The sequence below is a fragment of the Microtus oregoni genome, unplaced genomic scaffold (assembly GCF_018167655.1).
Source record: "Microtus oregoni isolate MIOR12 unplaced genomic scaffold, Mior012 000067F_ref0000223, whole genome shotgun sequence".
Classification (NCBI taxonomy): domain Eukaryota; kingdom Metazoa; phylum Chordata; class Mammalia; order Rodentia; family Cricetidae; genus Microtus; species Microtus oregoni.
In genome coordinates this window covers 7,191,495-7,213,172 of record NW_024543974.1, presented here as the reverse complement: position 1 = coordinate 7,213,172, position 21,678 = coordinate 7,191,495, and the positions used below count along the sequence as shown (strand labels likewise).

Below are 21,678 nucleotides of genomic sequence, written 5' to 3'. Positions count from 1 at the left end.
AGGTGTGTGAGTCTGCCGAGAAGGGGCTAGATATAATGGGCCAAGCAGTGTTTAAAAGAATATTGTTTCCGTGTAATTATTTCGGGTAAAGCTAGCCATGCGGTAGCCAGGGTGGCAGGAACGCAGCCCTGCCGAACCCTAAAAAATAATAGATAATTTTTCTAATGTGTTCTTGGATTCGATTTGCCAGTATTTTACTGAGAATTGTTGTGTCGAAGTCCATTTATGAGATTGGCCTCTAATTCTCTTTCTTGGATGAGGCTTTGTGTGGTTTTGGTATCAGTATAACTGTAGCTTCATAAAATGAATTTGTCAATGATTCTTCTGTTTCTACATTGTGAAATACATTAAGGAGAATAGGTATTAGTTCTTCTTGGAAGTTCTGGTAGAATTTTGCATTGAAACCATTTGGTCCTGGGTTTTTTTGGTAGGGAGATTTTTGATAAAAACTTCTAATTTGTCACATCTAACAGGTCTATTTAGATTATGTATCTGGTCTTGGTTTAACTTTGGTATGTGGTATTTATCTAAAAAAATATCCATTTCTTTTACATTTTCCAATTTTGTGGCATACAGTCTTTTGTAGTAAAATCTAATGTTATTCTGAATTTCTTCTGTGTCTGTTATTATGTCCCCCTTTTTAATTATGATCTTATTAATTCGTGTGTTCTCCCTCTGTCATTTGATTAGTTTGGATAAAGGTTTGTCAATCTTGTTGATTTTCTCCAAGAACCAGCTTTTTGTTTCATTGATTCTTTGGATTGTTTTCTGTGTTTTTATTTTGTTGATTTCTGCTCTCAGTTTGATTATTTCCAGTCTTCTACTCCTCCTGGGTGAGTCTGATTCTTTTTTTTTTCCTAGAGCTATCAGGTGTGCTGTTAAGTCTCCAATATTAGCTTTCCCCATTTTTTTTAATGTGGGCACTTAGAGCTATAAACTTTCCTCTTAGGACTGCTTTCATATTGTCCCATAAGTTTGAGCATGTTGTATCTTTATTTTCATTAAATTCAAGGAAGACATTACTTTCTGTCTTCATTTATTTCCTTGACCCAGTGGTGGTTCAGTAGTTGACTGTTCACTTTCCATGAGTTTGTCAGCTTTATTGAGGTAGCATCGTTGTTGAATTCTCACTTTAATCCATGCTGATCCCATAAGACACAGTTGGTTACTAATATGTTTTTTGTATCTGTGGAAGTTTTCTTTGTTACTGAGTATGTGGTCAATTTTTGAAAAGGTTCCATGAGCTGCAGAGAAGAAGGTATATTCTTTCCTATTTGGGTGGAATGTTCTATAGATGTCTGTTAAATCCATTTGATTCATTATCTCCATTAATTCTCTTATTTCTCTGTTCACTTTCTGTCTGATTAACCTGTCGATTGCTAAGAAAGGAGCGTTGAAGTCTCCTACTATTAGTGTGTGTGGTTTGATTACTGCCTTGTGTTCTAGTAATGTTTCTTTTACATAAGTGGGTACTTTTTTATTAGGGGCAGAGTTATTCAAGATTGAGACTTCATCCTGATGAACTGTTCCTGTTATGAGTATAAAATGTCCATCTCCATCTCTTCTGATTGATATTAGTTTGAAGTCAATTTTGTTAGAAATTAATATGGCCCCACCTGCTTGATTCTTAGGTTCATTTAATTGAAAAACCTTTTTCCCAACCCTTTACTCTGAGTAGATGTCTGTCTCTGTGGTTGAGGTGTTTTTCTTGGAAATAGCAGAATAATTGATCCTGCTTTTACATTCAATCTCTTAGCTTGTGCATTTTTTTAAATTTATTTATCTATTAATGATTTCTGTCTCTTCCCTGCCACCACCTCCCATTTCCTTCCCCCTCCCACAATCAAGTCCCCCTCCCTCATCAGCCCAAAGGGTAATAAGGGTTCCCTGCCCTGTGGGAAGTCCAAGGACCACCCACATGGATCCAGGTCTAGTAGGTAAGCATCCAAACTGCCTAGGCTCCCCCAAAGCCAGTATGTGCAGTAGGATCAAAAACCCATTGCCATTGTTCATGAGTTCTCAGTAGTCCTCATTTTCCGCTATGTTAGGCGAGTCTGGTTTTATCCCAGGCTTTTTCAGACCCAGTCCAGCTGGCCTTGGTGAGCTCCCGATAGAACATCCCCATGGTCTCAGTGTGTGGGTGCACCCCTTGTGGTCCTGAGTTCCTTGATCATGCCCTCTCTCATTCTGCTCCTGATTTGGACCTTGAGATTTCTGTCCAGTGCTGCAATGTGGGTCTCTGTATCCTTTCATTGCGTGATGAAGGTTAATATTCAGGAGGATGCCTATATGTTTTTCTTTGGGTTCTCATTCTTATTTAGCTACTCTAGGATCACGAATTATAGGCTCAATGTCCATTATTTATGGCTAGAAACCAAATATGAGTGAGTACATCCCATTTTCCTCTTTTTGGGTCTGGCTTACCTCACTCAGGATAGTGTTTTCTATTTCCATCCATTTGCAGGCAAGATTCAAGATGTCCTTGCTTTTTATTGCTGAGTAGTATGCTAATATGTATATATTCTACACTTTCTTCATCCATTATTCCATTGTAGGGCATCTAGGTTTTTTCCAAGTTCTGGCTATTACAAACAATGCTGCAATGAACATAGTAGAGCATATACTTTTGTTGTGTGATAAGGGTATATTCCCAAGAGTGGTATTGCTCGGTCCAGTGTTATGTTGATCCTGAATTTCCAGAGAAACCGCCACACTGCTTTCCAAAGTGGTTGCACAAGATTGCATTCCCACCAGCAATGGATGAGTCTACCCCTTTCTCCACAACCTCTCCTGCAAAGGCTATCATTGGTGTTTTTTTTTTTTTTTTTTTAGCCATTCTGACAGGTGTAATATGGTATCGTAAAGTTGACTTCATTTGCATTTTCCTGATCGCTAAGGAAGTTGAGCATGACCTTATGTGTCTTTTGGCCATTTGAACTTCTTCTGTTGAGAGTTCTCTGTTCAGGTCAGAGCCCCATTTTATAATTGGGTTGATTAGCCTTTTACGGTCTAGTTTCTTGAGTTCTTTATATATTTTGGAGATCAGACATTTGTCAGTTGCGGGGTTGGTGAAGATCTTCTTCCAGTCAGTAGGTTGCCTTTTTGTCTTAGTGACAGTGTCCTTTGCTTTACAGAAGCTTCTCAGTCTCAGGAGGTCCCATTTATTCAATGAGGCCCTTAATGTCTGTGTTGCAGGGGTTATACGTAGGAAGTGGTCTCCTGTGCCCATGTGTTGTAGCGTACTTCCCAATTTCTCTTCTATCAGGTTCAGTGTGTTCAGACTGATATTGTGGTCTTTAATCCATTTGGAGTTGAGTTTTGTGCATGGTGATAGATATGGATCTATTTTCATTCTTCTGCAGATTGACATCCAGTTTTGCCAGCACAATTTGTTGAAGATGCTCTCTATTTAAATTGTATACATTTAGATCCTTTATTGAAAATCAGGTGTTCATAGGTTTGTGGGTTAAAGTCATGGTCTTCTATTCAATTCTATTGGTCGACTTCTCTATTTCTATGCCAATACCAAGCTGTTTTCTATACTGTAGTTCTATAATAGAGTTTGAAGTCAGGGATGGAAATGCCTCCATATTAACCTTTATTGTATAAGATTGTTTTTGGCTATCCTGGGTTTTTTTTTCTCCATATAAAGTTGATTATTGTCTTCTCCAGATTTGTGAAGAATTTTGATGGGATTTTGTTGGGGATTGAGTTGAATCTATAGACTGCTTTTGATAGAATTGCCATTTTTACTATGTTGATCCTCCCAATCCAAGAGCAAGGGAGATCCTACCATTTACTGGTGTCCTCTTCAATTTCTTTTTTCAAATACTTAAAGTTCTTATCAAATAGATCTTTCACTTCCTTGGTCAGAGTTACCCCAAGATATTTTATGCTCTTTGTGGCTATCGTGAAAGGTGATGCTTCTCTGATTTCCCTCTCTGTTTCCTTATACTTAGTGTATAGGAAGGCAACTGATTTTTTGGAGTTGATCTTGTATCCAGCCAGATTACTAAAGGTGTTTATTAGCTGTAGGAGTTTTTTGGTAGAGTTTTCGGGGTCCCTTATGTACACTATCATATCATCTGCAAATAACAAAAGTGTAACTTCTTATTTTCCAATACAAATCCCCTTGATCCCCTTATGTTGTCTTATTGCTATTGCTAGAACTTCAAGCAATACATTGAAGAGGTATGGAGAGAGTGGTCATACTTGTCTTGTTCCTGATTTTAGTGGGATGGCTCTGAGTTTTTCTCCTTTTAATTTAATGTTAGCTGTCGGTGTGCTGTAGATAGCTTTTATTATATTTATGTATGACTCTTGTATCTCTAATCTCTCCAAGACCTTTATCATAAAGTGCTGTTGAATCTTATCGAATGCATTTTCAGCATCTAATGAAATGATCATATGTTTTTTATCTTTCAGTTTATTTATATGGTGGATTATATTGATAGATTTGCTTATTTTGAACCAGCCCTGCATTCTGGGATGAAGCCTACTTGATCATAATGGATAATTTTTCTAATGTGTTCTTGGATTCAGTTTGACAGTATTTTTGAGAATTTTTGCAGCGATATTCATGAGTGAGATTGTCCTGTAATTCTCTTTCTTGTTTGGGTCTTTTTGTGGTTTTGGTATCAAGGTAACTGTAGCTTCATAAAAGGAATTTGACAATGACTCTTCTGTTTCTATATTTTGAAATACATTAAGGAGTATGGGTATTAGCTCTTCTTGGAAGTTCTGGTAGAATTCTGCATTGAAACCATCTGGTCCTGGGCATTTTTGGAAGGGAGATTTTTGGTAACAGTTTCTATTTCTTCGCGACTAACAGGTCTATTTAGATTGTTCACCTGGTCTTGGTTTAGCTTTGGTATATGGTACTTATCTAAAAAAAATGCCCATTTCTTTTGCATTTTCCAATTTTGTGGCATACAGGCTTTTGTAGTAAGATCTAATGATTGTATGAATTTCCTCTGTGTCTATGGTTATGTCCCCCTTTTCTTTTCTGAACATATTTATTTTCGTGTTCTCTCTCTGTTATCTGATTAGTTTAGATAGGGGTTTATCAATCTTGTTGATGTTCTCCAAGAACCAGCTTTTTTCTTTCATTGATTCTTAGGATTGTTTTCTGTGTTTCTGTTTTGTTGATTTCAGCCCTCATTTTGATTATTTCCAGGCTTCTACTCCTCCTGTGCAGTCTGCTTCTTTTTTTCTAAAGTTTTCAGGTATGCTGTTAAGACCACAATGTATACTTTCTCCATTTTTTTTTTTAAAGTTGGCACTTAGTGCTATGAACTTTCCTCTTAGCACTGCTTTCATTGTGTCCCATAGGTTTGCGTATGTTGTCTCTTTATTTTCATTAAATTCAAGAAAGACTTTAATTTCTTTCTTAATTTCTTCCTTGACCGAGGTTGGTTCAGTAGTTGACTGTTCAGTTCCCATGAGTTTGTCAGCTTTCTGGGGGTAGCATTGTTGTTACCTTCTAACTTTAATCAGTGGTGATCTGCTAAGACACAGGTGAACACTGATATTTTATTTTGTATCTGTGGAGGTTTCCTTTTTTTCTGAGTATGTGGTCAATTTTCGAGAAGGTTCCATGAGCTGCAGAGAAGAAGGTATATTCTTTCCTATTTTGGTTGAGTGTTCTATAGATGTCTATTAAGTCCATTTGCTTCATTACCTCCAATAATTCTCTTAATTCTCTATTAGGTTTCTGTCTGATTGACCTGTCCATTTGAGAGAGAGGTGCACTGAAGTCTCCAACTACTAGTGTGTGTGGTTTGATGCCTGCCTTGAGTTCTAGTAATATTTGTTTTACATAAGTGGGTGCTTTTATATTTGGGGCGTAGATATTCAGGATTTAGACGTCATCCTGATGAATTGTTCCTGTTATGAGTATGAAGTGTCCATCTCGATCTCTTCTGATTGATTTTAGTTTGAAGTCAGTTTTGGTAGAAATTAGTATGGCCACAACTGCTTTTTTCTTAGGACCATTTGCTTGAAACACCTTTTCCCAACCCTTTACTCTGAGTAGATACCTGTCTTTGTGGTTGAGATGTGTTTCTTGCAAACAGTAGAATGTTGGATCCTGTTTTCATATTCAGTCTCTTAGCCTGTGCCTTTTTATAGGTGAATTGAGACCATTAATATTAAGTAATATTAATGACCAGTGGTTGTTTATTCTGGTTGTTCTTATTGTTTTTGGTAGTAGAGTGTGTGTGTCTCCCTTCTTTGAGTTGTGATGGTGAATGGTCGCTAGATGCCTGAGTTATTGTAGGCAGTATTGGCAATATTGGATTCCTTCGGTTGCGATTTTCCTTCTATTACTTTCTGTAGGGCTGGATTTGTGGCTACGTATTGTTTAAATTCATTCTTATCCTGGAATGTCTTGTTTTCTCCATTGATAGTGATCAATAGCTGGCTGGGTATAGTAGTTTGGGTTTGCATCCATGGTCTCTTAGTTTCTGAAGTATCTCTATGCAGGCTTTCATGGTTTCAATAGAGAATTCAGGTGTAAGTTTGATCAGTTTACCTTTATAAGTTACTTGGCCTTTTTCCTTTGCAGCTCTTAATATTCTTTAACCTGTATATTTTGTGTTTTGATTATTATATGAGGAGGGGATGTTTTTCTTTGATCCAGTCTGTTTGGTTTTCTGTATGCTTCTTGAATACTCAAGGAGATATCTTTCTTTATGGTGGGAAAGTTTTCTTTCAAAATTTTGTTAAAAATATTTTCTGGGCCTTTGAGCTGTGACTCTTCTCCTTCTTCTATTCCTATTATTCATAGGTTTGGTCTTTTTATTGTGTCCCATATTTTCTGAATGTTTTGTGATGAGAATTTGTTGGATTTGCTGTTTTCTTTGATCAGTGCGTTCATTTTCTCTATGGTGTCCTCAGAATCTGAGATTCTTTCTTCTATCTCTTGTGTTCTATTGATTATGCTTGTTTCTGTAGGCTCTGCTCATTTCCAAGATTTTTCATATCCAGCTGATCTTCAGTTTGTGTGTTCTTCCTTGCTTCCATTTCAGTTTTCAATTCTTGAACTGTTTCCATTAACTGTTTGATCATTTTTTCCTTGGTTTCCAAGGGTATCGTGTACGTATTTACTCATTTCTTCAAACTTTGTGTTCCCCCTTGCTCTGTTCATCCTTTTGTCCCCAGAAGATTGGGCTACCAGACGGCCCTGTATAGCTGCTAAGGAATCCCATCTGGATGGGTGAGTGTGGGCTATCCAGGGGCAGATTGTCCCGGAAGAGAGCACAAACCCCCCTCCCCCAGCTCCTTCTGCAGGGCTGTCTTTCTTTTGCATGACCCAACCCCCCAGCACCCCTCCCCAACCCTGCCCTGCTGTATGCTCAGAGCAGTGCTCAAGAACAGTTTTAAGCTCCTACACTAAGGCTACCCACCCAGAGCGGAGAGTGTCTGCCTACCGGGCAGGCCTCAGGATCCCCTGTAAGGGAGCCTGGGCACCTTCAGCTCCTGCATACGCAAAGGCTTTCTGTGCTCTTTTGGATACCGCCACCCCCCCTTGCTCCATTCATCCTTTTGTCCTCGGATCATTGGGCTACCAGCGGCCCTGTTTAGTTGCTGAGGAATCCCATCAGGACAGGTGAGTGTGTGCTATCAAGGGGCAGATTGTCCCGGAAGAGACCACAAACACCCCTCCCCCAGCTCCTTCTGCAGGGCTGTCTTTCTTACACATGACCCCCCACCCAAGTCTTCATTTTCTGCAAGGTCCTTTGCTCAGGAACAGTTTTCTGCTCCTACACTAAGGCTACCAACGCAGAGCAGTGAGAGCCTACCTAAGGCACAGGCCTCAAGCACCCCCGGTAAGGGAGCACTTGCAGATTCAGCCTGTGTGGCAGGGTGTCCTGTGTTCTACTCGTCCCCACCCTGCTCCTCCCCCAAGCTCCCCCATTTGTCCTTGGGTCATTGGACTACCAGGCGTCCATGTTTTGGTGCTGAGGAGTTCACCTGGATGGGAACGGTTCCTGCTTCTACACTGAAGAGATACACACAGAGAGTCAATCACAGCAAAGACTGGACCAAGAGACCAGGCCTCTCCTGGCTCCATTTGAAGGAAGAGATTGGAAGGCGCAAATGCAAGAATTCCTCCAACAACCTGAAAGGCAACATGACACCACCAGAATCCAGGGATCCCGAAATAAGAATTGTACACCCTACTCCAGAAGAATTAGAAGAAATCGACTCAAAAGTGAACTATATGAAAATAATAGAGGACCTTAAACAGGAGGTGAAAAACTGCCATAAACAATTAGAGATTACAAACAAAAAGGTAGAGAAAATGAAAAAATCACTCAAAGACACGCAAGAAAACCATGAGAAACAAGAAAAAGCAATCAAGCAGGTTAGGGAAGCGGTTCAAGACTTGAAGAATGAAATGGAAGCAATGAAGAAAACAAAAAACCGAGGGAAGGATGGAGATGGAAAGTCTAGGTAAATGAACAGGAACTACAGAGACAAGTACTAACAGCAGATTACAAGAGATAGAAGAAAGAATGTCAGACACTGAAGATACCATAGAGAAAATAAACACACTGATCAAAGAAAACAGCAAAACCAACAAATTCTCATCACAAAACATTCAGGAAATCCGGGACACAATAAAAAGAACAAACCTAAGAATAATTGGGATAGAAGAAGGAGAAGAAGTACAGCTCAACGGTCCAGAAAATATATTTAATAAAATTATAGAAGAAAACTTTCCCAGCCTAAAGAATATATTCCTTTGAAGGTTCAAGAAGCATACAGAACACCGAATAGACTGGACCAAAAAAAAAAAAAATCTCCTCGCCATATAATAATCAAAACACAAAACATACAGAATAAAGAAAGAATATTAAGAGCTGCAAAAGAAAAGGGTCAAGTTACTTATAAGGGTAAGCCTATCAGACTTACACCTAACTTCTCTATGGAAACCATGAAAGCTAGAAGGTCCTGGATAGATGTACTTCAGAAACTAAGAGACCATGGATGCAAGCCCAGACTACTATACTCAGCCAAGCTATTGTTCACTATAAATGGAGAAAGCAAAATCTTCCAGGAAAAAAAAACAAATTTAACCAATACGTAGCCACAAATCCAGCCTTACAGAAAGCAATAGAAGGAAAATCACAAACCAAGGAGTCCAACAATGGCCACAATAACTCAGACATCTAGAGACCCTTCACAAACACAACTCAAAGAAGGGAAACACACAAACTCTACTACTAAAAAAAGTGACCGGAGTTAACAACCACTGGTCATTAATATCACTTAATGTCAATGGACTCACCTCACCTATAAAAAGGCACAGGCTAAAAGATTGGATACGAAAACAGGATCCAACATTCTGCTGTTTACAAGAAACACACCTCAACGACAAAGACAGACACCTACTCTGAGTAAAGGGCTGTGAAAAGGCTTATCAAGCAAATGGAACCAAGAAACAAGCAGGTTTGGCCATACTAATTTCTAACAAAGTTGACTTCAAACTTAAATCAATCAGAAAAGATAGAGAGGGACATTTTATACTTATAACAGGGAAAATTCATCAGGATGAAGTCTCAATCCTGAATATCTATGCCCCTAATATAAAAGCACCCACGTACGTAAAAGAAACACTACTAAAACTCAAGGCTGCCATCAAACGGCACACACTAACAGTAGGAGACTTCAACACTCCTCTCTCACCAATGGATAGGTCAATCAGACAGAAACCTAACAGAGAAATAAGAGAATTAATGGAGGTAATGAATCAAATGGATTTAACAGACATCTATAGAACATTCCACCCAAATAGGAAAGACTATACCTTCTTCTCTGAAGCTCATGGAACCTTCTTGGAAATTGACCACATACTCGGTAACAAAGCAAACTTCCACAGTTACAAAAATATTTGTAACCTCCTGCATCTTATCAGACCACCATGGATTAAAGTTAGAATTCAACAACAATGCTACCCCCAGAAAGCCTATAAACTCATGGAAACTGAACAGTCAACTTCTGATCCACACCTGGATCAAGGAAAAAAATAAAGAAAGAAATCAAAGTCTTCCTTGAATTCAATGAAAATAAAGAAACTATTCAAACTTATGGGACACTATGAAAGCAGTCCTGAGAGGAAAGTTCATAGCACTAAGTGTCCACTTAAATATAACAGAGAAAGCACACATTGGAGACTTAACATCCCACCTGAAAGATCTAGAAAAAAAAAAAAGAAGCAGATTCACCTAAGAGGAGTTTCTACTGGAAATAATCAAACTGAGGGCAGAAATCAACAAAATAGAAACACAGAAAACAGTCCAAAGAATCAATGAAACAAAAAGCTGGTTCCTAGAGAAAATCAACAAAATTGATAAACCCCTATCCAAACTAATCAAACGGCTGAGAGAGAATACGCAAATTAATAAGATCAGAAATGAAAAGGGGGACATAACCACAGACACAGAGGAAATTCAAAAAATCATTAGATCTTACTACAAAAGCCTGTATGCCACAAAATTGGAAAATGTAAAAGAAATGGGAATTTTTTTAGATAAATACCCTATACCAAAGTTAAACCAGGACCAGGTGAACAATCTAAATAGACCTATGAGTCGTGAAGAATTGGAAGCTGTCATCAAAAACCTCCCTACCAAAAAAAGCCCAGGACCAGATGGTTTCAGTGCGGAATTCTACCAGAACTTCCAAGAAGAGCTTATACCCATACTCCTTAATGTGTTTCACAATATAGAAATAGAAGAGTCGTTGCCAAATTCCTTTTATGAAGCTACAGTCACTCTGATACCAACACCACACAAAGACTCAATCAAGAAAGAGAATTACAGGCCAATCTCACTCATGAACATCGATGCAAAAATACTCAACAAAATACTGGCAAACCATATCCAAGAACACTTAAGAAAAATTATCCATTATGATCAAGTAGGCTTCATTCCTGAGATGCAGGGCTGGTTCAACATACAAAAATCTATCTATGTAATCCATCATATAAATAAACTGAAAGAAAAAAAATCATATGATCATTTCATTAGATGCTGAAAAAGATTTTGACAAAATTCTACATCCCTTTATGAAAAAAGTCTTGGAGAGATTAGGTATAAAATGGTCATACCTAAATATAATAAAGGATATTTACAGCAAATCGACAGCTAACATCAAACTAAATGGAGAGAAACTCAAAGCCATCCCACTAAAATCAGGAACACGGCAAGGCTGTCCACTCTCTCCATACCTCTTCAATAGAGTGCTTGAAATTTTAGCAATAGCAATAAGACAACATAAGGGGATCAAGGGGATTCGAATTGGGAAGGAAGAGTTTAAACTTTCATTATTTGCAGATGATATGATAGTGTACATAAGCCACCCCAAAAACTCCACCAAAGAGCTCCCAAAGCTGATAAACACCTTTAGTAATGTGGCAGGATACAAGATCAACTCCAAAAAATCAGTCGCCCTCCTAAACACAAAGGATATGGAAGCAGAGAGGGAAATCAGAGAAGCATCACCTTTCACGATAGCCACAAATAGCATAAAGTATCTTGGCATAACTCTAACCAAGGAAGTGAAAGGTCTATTTGACAAGAACTTTAAGGCATTGAAGGAAGAAATTGAAGAGGATACCAGAAAGTGGAAAGATCTCCCTTGCTCTTGGATTGGGAGGATCAACATAGTAAAAATGGCAATTCTAGCAAAAGCAATCTATAGATTCAATGCAATCTGCATTAAGGTCTCATCAAAATTCTTCACAGACCTCGAGAGGACAATAATCAACTTTATATGGAAAAACAAAAAACCCAGGATAGCCAAAACAATCTTATACAATAAATGATCTTCTGGAGGCATTACCATCCCTGACTTCTGATGGAGGAAGGTCATTGGCTAAAAAAGGAACTGCCTTGGCCCACTTTATTGGTTAGAAGATAGGTTGGAGGAGTAGACAGAACAGAACACTGGGAGGAAGAGGAAGTGAGCTCAGACTCCACAGCTCTCCTCTCTGGAGCAGACGCCTCAGCGAGACGCTATGCCCCGCTCCTGGCCAGACACATGCATTGAAGCTCCGACCCAGGATGGACTAGGTTAGAATCTTCCCGGTAAGACCGGTTCTCACAGATTATTAGAGATGTGTTGATCGGGATGTGAGAATTAGACTGTAAGTGCTAGAGCAGAATGGGCCAAGCAGCGTTTAAATGAATACAGCTTGTGTGTTGTTATTTCGGGCATAAACTAGCAGGCGGCTGGGGTTTGGGGACGCAGCCTCGCCGCTCCTCCTTAATACTCCAGACTTCAAACTCTATTACAGAGCTACAGTATTGAAAACAGCTTGGTATTGGTATAAAAACAGAGAAGTCAACCAATGGAATCGTATAGAAGGCCCAGATTCTAACTGACAAACCTATGAACACCTCATTTTCGATAAAGGAGCTAAAAGTATGCAATGGAAGAAAGAAAACATCTTCAACAAATGGCGCTGGCACAACTGGATGTCAACATGTAGAAGAATGAAAATTGACCCATATCTATCACCATGCACAAAACTCAAGTCCAAATGGATCAAAGACCTCAATATCAGTCTGAGCACACTGAACGTGATAGAAGAGAAATTGGGAGGTACCCTACAACAGATGGGCACAGGCGATCGCTTCCTATGTATAACCCCAGCATCACAGACATGAAGGGCAACATTGAATAAATGGGACCTACTTAAACTGAGAAGCTCTGTAAAGCAAAGGACACTGTCACTAAGACAAAAAGGCAACCTACTGACTGGGAGAAGATCCTCATCAACCCCGCAACAGACAAATGTCTAATCTCCAAAATATAAAAAGAATTCAAGAAACTAGACTTTAAAATGCTAATTAACCCAATTAAAAGACGGGGCACTGATCTGAACAGAGAATTCTCAACAGAAGAAGTTCAAATGGCCATAAGACACTTAATGTCATGCTCAACCTCCTTGGCGATCAGGGAAATGCAAATCAAAACATCTTTGATATATCATCTTACACCTGTCAGATTGGCTAAAATCAAAAACAGCAATGATAGCCTCTGCTGGATAGGTTGTGGAGGAAGGGGTTCCCTCATCCATTGCTGGTGGGAATGCAAACTTGTGCAACCACTTTGGAAAGTAGTGTTTCGGTTTCTCAGGAAATTCGGGATCAACCTACCCCTGGACCCAGCAATACCACTCTTTGCAATAAACCCAGGAGATGCCCCATCATATGACAAGGGCATTTGTTCAACTATGTTCATAGCAGCATTATTTGTAATAGCCAGAATCTATAAACAACCTAGATGTCATTCAATGGAAGAATGGATGAAGAATGTGTGGAATATATACACATTAGTGTACTACTCAGCGGTAAAAAACAATGACTTCTCAAATTTTGCATGCAAATGTATGGAAATAGAAAATACTATCTTGATTGAGGTAACCCAGACCCAAAAAGGTGACCATGGGATGTACTCATTCATAATTGGTTTCTATCCATAAATAAACGTCAGTGAGTCTATAATTTGATATCCTAAAGAAGCTAAGTAAGAAGGGGAACCCAAAGAAAAACATATAGCTATCCTCCTGGGTAGGGGAAGTAGACAAGATTGCCAGGCAAAAAATCGGGATCTAGCCGGGCGATGGTGGCGCACGCCTTTAATCCCAGCACTTGGGAGGCAGAGGCAGGCGGATCTCTGTGAGTTCGAGACCAGTATGGTCTACAGAGCTAGTTCCAGGACAGGCTCCAAAGCCACAGTGAAACCCTGTCTCGAAAAAACAAAAAAAAAAAAAAAAAAAAAAAAAAAAAAGAAAAGAAATCGGGATCTTGAGGTTGGGTGGGATGGGGGTAAGCGGAGATGGGGAGAGAAAAGTGAGAAGGGGGAGAACTTGGGGCAATGGGATGATTGGGATAAAGGAAGGTTGGATAGGGGAGCAGGGAAGCACATACCTTAATTAAGGGAACCATCTTAGGGTTGGGAAGAGACTTGGACCTAGAGGGGCTTCCAGGTGTCCAAGTGAGGTCCCCAGTTAGTTCCTGGGGCAGTTGAAGATAGGGAACCTGAAATGATCCTATCCTATAGCCATACTGATGAATATTTTGCATATCACCATAGAACCTTCATCTTGCGATGGATGGAGATAGAGACAGAGACCCACAGTGGAGCACTTGACTGAGCTCTCAAAGTCCCAATGAGGAACAAAAGGAGGGAGAAGATGAGCAAGGAAGTCAGGACCAAGAGGGGTGCACCCACTGATGGAGACAGTGGGGCTGATCTATTGGGAGATCACCAATGCCAGCTGGACTGTGACTGAAAAAGCAGGGGATATAGCCAGACTCTCTGAATATGGCAGACAATGAGGGCTGCTGAGAAGCCAAGGACAATGGCACTGGGTTTTGATCCTACTTCATGTTCTGACTTTGTGGGAGCCTAGCCAGTTTGGATGTTCACCTTCCTAGATCAGGATGGAGGGGGGGGGATGACTTTGGACTTTCCACAGGGCAGGGAACCCTGACTCCTCTTCAGACTGGAGAGTGAGGGGGAGAGGAGTGCGGGGACGGGGAAAGGAGTGGGGGGTGGGCGGAGGAGTGGGAGGCTGGGAGGAGGCAGAAATTTTTTTTTCTCAATAAAAAAAAGAAAAAAAAGAATGTAGCCATTCAACTATAAAAAAAAAAAAACTTTGTTATATTTCTCATCCATTTCTGTAAGGGCGTTATTTACATGTTGTTTAAGGGACTCTATTACTTTCATAAAGTCAATTTTTTCCACTTCTTCTATGTGAGGGTTGTCAAGTCCTTCTGTTGTAAGATCATTGAGTTCTTGTGTTTCCATGTTGTTTTCCAGATTATTGGGTGAATTTTTGCCTTGGCGTCTGCCCATCTCCTCCTATGGATGCTATCTTATGGATCTTTTAAAACTGGATCAGGTTTCCCATCTGGCCAGGGTCTCCTCTTACACAATGCCCTTGCTCTGTTTCTTGGCTCCTGCCAGGGGCCAAGATCCTTCTCACCCCTCAGAAGGGTCTTCAGGAACAGGACCAGGCTCACCTTTTCCAGGGACCTCACCAACCAAAGGCCTACCTCTTTGTTTTAATTGTAGTGGGGTGATCTGCTCTCAGTGTTGTGTGCCGGTCCCTGCCGCCTGTGTCTGCTGCCACGCAGGTCCCCCTGCCTGCGGGCTGCAGTCCCTGCCGCCTGCTGCCTGTGGTCCCTGCCACCTGTGGCCTGCATTGTCTGGCGTCGCCTGCATCGTCTGATGCCACCTGTGTCGTCTGACGCCACCTGTGCCTTTTTATATGTGAATTGAGTCCATTGATATTATGTGAAATTAATGACCAGTGGTTGTTGACTCCGGTGTTTATTCTTTTTTTTTTTTCAGAAGTAGAGTTTGTGTGTTTCCCTTCTTTGATTTGTGCTGGTGAAGGGTCACTAGATGTTTTAATTATTGTAGGCAGTGTTGGCAATATTGGATTCCTTGGGTTGTGATTTTTCTTCTATTACTTTCTGTAAGGCTGAATTTGTGGCTACATATTGTTTAAATTTGTTTTTATCCTGGAATATTTTGTTTTCTCCATTGATAGGGAACGATAGCTTGGCTGAGTATAGTAGTCTGGGCTTGCATCCATGGTCTCTTAGTTTCTGCAGTCCCTCTGTCCTGGACCTTCTGGCTTTTATGGTTTCCATAGAGAAGTCAGGTGTAAGTCTGATAGGTTTACCTTTATAAGTTACTTGACCTTTTTCCTTTGCAACTCTTAATATTCTTTCTTTAATCTGTATGTTTTCTGTTTTGATTATTATATGGTGAGGGGATGTATTTTCCTGATCTAGTCTATTTGGTGTTCTGTATGCTTCTTGAATGTTCATAGGAATATCTTTCTTTATTTTGGGAACTTGGCCTTGAGCTTTAATTCTTCTCCTTCTTCTATCCCTATTATTCTTAATCTTGGTCTTTTTATTGTGTCCCATATTTCCAGAATTTTTTGTGATGAGAATTTATTGGATTTGCTGTTTTCTATCATCAGTGTGCTTACTTTCTCTATGGTGTCTTCAGCATCTGATATTCTTTCATCTATCTCTTGTATTCTATTGTATATGCTTGTTTCTGTAGTCTCTCTTCATTTACCTAGATTTTCCATACCCAGCCGTGTAGTAATATGGGGTGGCGGGGCTGCGTCCCCAAAATCCCAGCCGCCTGCTAGCTTATGCCCAAAATAACAACATACAAACTGTATTCATTTAATTACTGCTTGGCCCATTTCTATCTAGCCTCTTCTAAGCTAATTCTCACATATTAATTTAGCCCATTTCTAATCATCTGTGTATGGCACCCCAAGGTGCGCTTACCAGGAAGATTCTATCCTATGTCCATCATGGGTTGGAGCTTCATCCCGGGAGCGGGGCATGGCGTCTCTCTCAGGCGTCTGCTCCCGAGAGGAGAGCTGTCGAGTCTCTCAGCTCACTTCCTCTTCCTCCCAGCATTTTGTTCTGTTTACTCCTCCCACCTATCCTCTAACCAATAAAATGGGCCAGGGCAGTGCCTTTATTAGCCAATGACCTTCCTCCATCACAGCCGGCCCTCAGTTTGTGTTTTCTTCCTTGTCTCCATTTCAGTTTTCTATTCTTAAACTGTTTCCATTACCTATTTTATTGTTTTTTCTTGGTTTCCCAGGGTATCTTTTACAGATTTACTCATTTCTTTAAACTTTTTGTTATAATTCTCATCCATTTCTATAAGGGTGTTTTTTACATGCTGTTTAAGGGCCTCTATTGTTTTCATAATGTCATTTTTTTCCACTTCTACTGAATTAGGGTGTTCGAGTCCTTCTGTTGTGGGATTACTGGGTTCTGGTGTTTTCATGTTGTTTTTCAGGTTGATGGAGGATTTCTTGCTTTGGCGCCTGCCCATGTCTTCCTTCAAATGCCATCCAGTGGATCTTCTGGTACAGGATCAGGTTCCCTTGCTGGCCTGGGACCTCGCTGATAAAAAAGTCTGCCTTGCTGCTTGCAGGCTATTGAAACAAAGGAACCCCACCCACCTGGTTGCACTCACCACCCTGTCCCAGTACACAAACAGGCTGAGCTGGGTGACCTTATTGCCCTGAGGAATGGAGGAAATAGGGAGGGGCTTCCTGGGTTCAAGCTGGGATTGCTTATGAAGAGAGAGGTCATTATCAGAGGGGAGCAGCACCTGCAGAAGACCAGGGAGTTAAGGGGGTTGGGGAATGTCTGTGCTCCCTTTTCAGGCTCCTGCTATGGGTCAAGAACACATTCACCCCTCTGATGGATATTCTGGAATAGGATCAGGGCCCCTGACTGGCCAGGGACCTCACTGACAATAGGCCTATCTTGCTGCTGACAGGCTATTGAAACAAAGGAGCTCCCGCCATTCTGTTTGTACTCACTGCCCCATCACAGCACCCAAACAGGCTAAGCTGGGGGGATCTTATGGCCCAACGGAAGGGATGAAGAAGGTATGGGTTTCCTGGGAGAAAGCTGGGATTGGTTAGGAAAAGACAGGCCGTAGCAGAGGGGAGCAGCCCCTACAGAAGGACCAGGGAGTTAAGGTGGTTGGGGAATGCCTATGCTCCCTTTTCAGGCTTCTGCTGCAGGTCAAAAACACACTCACCCCTCTGATGGATCTTCTGGAACAGGATCAGGCGTGGTCTAGCAATTTGTTGTTAGTAGTTTTTCCTAAGATTCATAATGATTCAATACTTTGACTATTTGATTGGAATTTTTTTGTGCTTGACACTGAAGAATTTTCTGGCTTATGGTTCTTCTGGAGAGCCCTGTCAGCACAAGTGATCTAAATTGAATATATATATATATATATATATATATATATATATATATACATTTAAATAATTATATAATGAAATAATTCTTGAATCATTATCAAAAACCTTAGTGTTATTTGGCTGTCATCCCTCTTTCACCTATGTTGACCTTTACCCTTCTACAATTGTAGTTATATAGTATTTTAAATTTAATTGCCCCCATAGTCTCATAGGTAGGAGGGTTATGAGGAGGTGTGGCTTTGGGGTCTTGTATATGCTCAAGACACTTTCTCATTTCTCAAACCACTTTCTGTTCTGGAAAAAATGGGGGACTCACAGCTATTTCTCTAGTATCATGTCTGCCTGCCTGGCATCATGTCCAACCATGTTGATAATAGACAAAATTCTAAACTGTAATCAATCACTCAATTAAATATTTTCTTTCATAAGAGTGGACATGGCTATTGTGTCTCTTCACAGCAATAAAAACCCTAAGATAGAAGTTGGTTCCAGGGATGGGGGTATTGCTATAATATGCATGCCCATATTTTTGGAGGTATTTAGGCTTTGGTACTTGGGTTAGCAAAATAGTAGAATTATTTAAGCACTACTTAATGAGCCATATTTGTAAGAACATGAAAGTCAAAGGTGCTAAGTGGTATTTGAACTGTTGGGGGATTCTTCAAGAAGTTTGTGAGAAATATAACTTTAGTGTGTTGCCTAGAGATCATTCTAGTAATAGTTAAGTGAAGAAAGTGCCTACCTATTGCTTATCTAAAGAGTATGCATGAGGTTAAAGAGAAGGGATTTGGAACAATTCTGCTGGCAGAGAAATCCTCAAGAGAAACTAAAATAGATGTTGTTCAGTGGTCATCAATGTTAACTATAATGAAGAAATATGACTGAAATGAAAAGGAACAAACTGAGCAAGAAAAAGTATTTGAGTATAAAAATAGCACCAGAAAGTATACTCAAGCTAAGTTATATGTTCAAAGACATAAAAACATTAAGAAATAAAATAAATGTAATGGTAATATAAGGGCAAGGTCATACACTGATACAATTGCAAATTGTATATATTAATTAAAGGGAAGTTTAGAGCTGAATATGGTAGTTCATGTCTTTAATCTCAGCACTAGGATGGAAGAGGCTAGCAAATATCTAAGTTTTTAGACCATCTTGGTCATTATATGCAGTATCAGGACAAAAAAATGTTAGGCAGTCAAGGACAGAAAGCTTGTGAAGATATATTTGAAGAAAAGTGCCAGGTTAAAGCCCTAATAAGAAATTGTATTTAGCAGCTTTGGACACATGGTTCTGGAGTTAATGATAGAAGTAAGGGACAATAGAATTTGCCCCTGAGGAAGTCTTCTTAGGCCAAGTCTGTATTAGGGGTGTTTGAGAATTGAAACCAAGAAAGAACACTGTGTGAAACTGTGAATTTGAAGCCTGGATTACTTTCTAGATGTCAAGATTTAGAAGAAGACAGTGCATTGTGATAGATGCTAAGAAAATCTGCTAACAGAGAATAAAACCAGCTCAAGAGAAAGAAATTTGTTACAGTCAACAAAGATTATTGGAGTTAGAGATCTGAAGAGCATCGTGAGATCAGCCATGAAGAAGCAGAGTTGGAGTTTTTCATCGATCACTTGTCCAATATTTCCTCATTATGCTCTGTTTCCTGCATTTTTAATGGTAATGTATATATTATGTCATTTTATGTTGTACATATGTGATCTTCTTTTTATTCTAACTTTTAGAATTGATTACAGAAAAGAGATTACATGAATCTCAGAAGTCACTTGGAACTTTTGACTTTAAAACCTGGTTGAAACTGCAATAGAAAATAGGGATATTTGAAATTTGAATAAATGAGTTTTGCATTATATTTTTTTTAAAAAATCTTATGGAGGCAAAGTGGAATGTGGTGGTTTCAATGTAAATGGCCCACAGAATTTTATAGGGAGTTAAATTATTATTAAAGGTGGCTTTTCAACTATATATAGCCTTTCATGATGAAGTGCTAATGTGGGACAGGCTTTGAGATTTTCTATGCTCAGGATAATTGATGTGTAGGATTCCGCTCTGTATGCTATGCATATGTTTTATTGCCATTGGTTAATAAATAAGCTGCTTTCAGCGAATTATTAACAGAATATAGCCAAAATGGAAAAGATATAGAGAGAGAGTAGGCAGAGTCAAAGAAAAACCTGTAACTGCCACAGGAGACAGATTCCAGATGCTGGACAAAACCTTAATGGTAGGTCACAACCACATGGAAATACACAGATTAATATAAATGGGTTAATTTAAGAACTAGTCAATAAGAATTATGAGCAAATATGCCAAACAGTGTTGTCTGTGATTATTTTGTGGTCTGGGTGGCTGAGAAACAAATGAGCAGTCTGTGACTAAACATTGATAACCCAACGTTTGGTTGACTACATACAAATAAAATTCGAAGAAGCTTGCAAAGGAAATCTAGACAGAAAAGAACAGAGTTAAGCATGGCTTTTTTGGTAGCTGCCTTTTTTTGATGGCCTCTGTTTGTTGGTGCTGAGCAGGGCCACCTCAACTTTTTTAAAAGTAGTCTTCCTGATTCAACATTTGCAGCAAAAATGCAACTTCTTTAAGAAATATTGGCATCCTGGTTCACGCTACTGGCATAAATATTTCTCTTTCAGGACGCTGAACACTTTAATGGGGTTTCTGGTCAAGGTACAGCAAATTACATGGTGGCAGCATGGGCCAAATGGTTTGCATAGTTGAGGTGATCAGGACATATCCCACCAGGAATTCTCAGGAGCAGTGAATGTACTTTTCCCATGTTACACTGAGCTGAGCCAAAAGGCAATTCAGCCTAAGTCCTAACCGTACCATTTATCATTTTAAAAGGCACCCCTAGACAGAAAAGGATTACAGATACATAATAGGACAGATTCAAATATAAACAGCCTCAGAAAGAGTCACTGTTTGTTTTTAAATGTGCATAGGCTTAGGAGAGAGAGAATAAATGAATATAGACAATTAAAAAAGTAAATGGTTTTAAGAAATAAAATAAATTCTTTAAAGTTCTAAGGGAGAGCACCTTGGGGCAAGTTCTAATCTGGTCAGCCAGGTGAAAGAAAAGGAAACTCACAACTACATCAGCAAATAGGAAATCAGAGAAAATGTCCATAAGTACTATTTAGCTCTTACAGATAAGTTGAAGGTGACCTTGAATTCAAATGGGATTTTCACTGGCTTCATTAGGGTGCATATAGAACTCTGCAAACTGAGCCATACCTTACCCAGCCCTAGGAGACTCCCACTGAATAACAGAGGTTGTGTGAAGACACTTCATATCACCAGTACAAACACCATGGGAGAAGTAATCAAGGCCTTGCTCAAGAAGTTTCTAGTGATAGAGAGACCGACCAAGCTTACACTTTATATTTGTTGTCACGGAGAAGACCATGTGTATGCCTGCGAGCTCTCTGACCAGGAACACCCAATCTACCCGCATTTGGTAGCAGGACTCAGAAATGACCACCTTAGTTTTGTTCTTCGTAAACATGAAATTGGAGAGTGGGAAGCCTTCAGCCTACCAAGGTTGCAGAATTTCTTGTCCATCTTGGACAAACAAGAAGATGAGCAGCCGCAGAGTCTGAAATGACCTTCATTTATGACCTCCAGGCAAAAGCTGGAGGAAGCCCTGGGTGAGGTGTGAATGCACCGCTAATGCAAAGGATTTCCTATCAGAAAGGTACAGTTTGGACCCATCAAAGAGCAGCAGTGTCTGTGCTCAGAGAGCAGATTTTGTGACACACCATGCTAGAGTCTTCCTCTTTTCACTCTAGACACAGTTCTCAAAGCCTGCTCACACAGCGTCTTCTATTCCGTGAAATGAAATAAGTGACTCTGCAAGC

General features: G+C 39.8%; 1 pseudogene; it reads left to right on the top strand.

Annotated features, from left to right (window-relative positions):
• The window catches only part of LOC121440440, an 87,744-nt pseudogene extending 66,319 nt beyond the window's left edge, over window positions 1–21,425 (top strand).
• The last annotated feature ends 253 nt before the right edge of the window (window positions 21,426–21,678 follow it).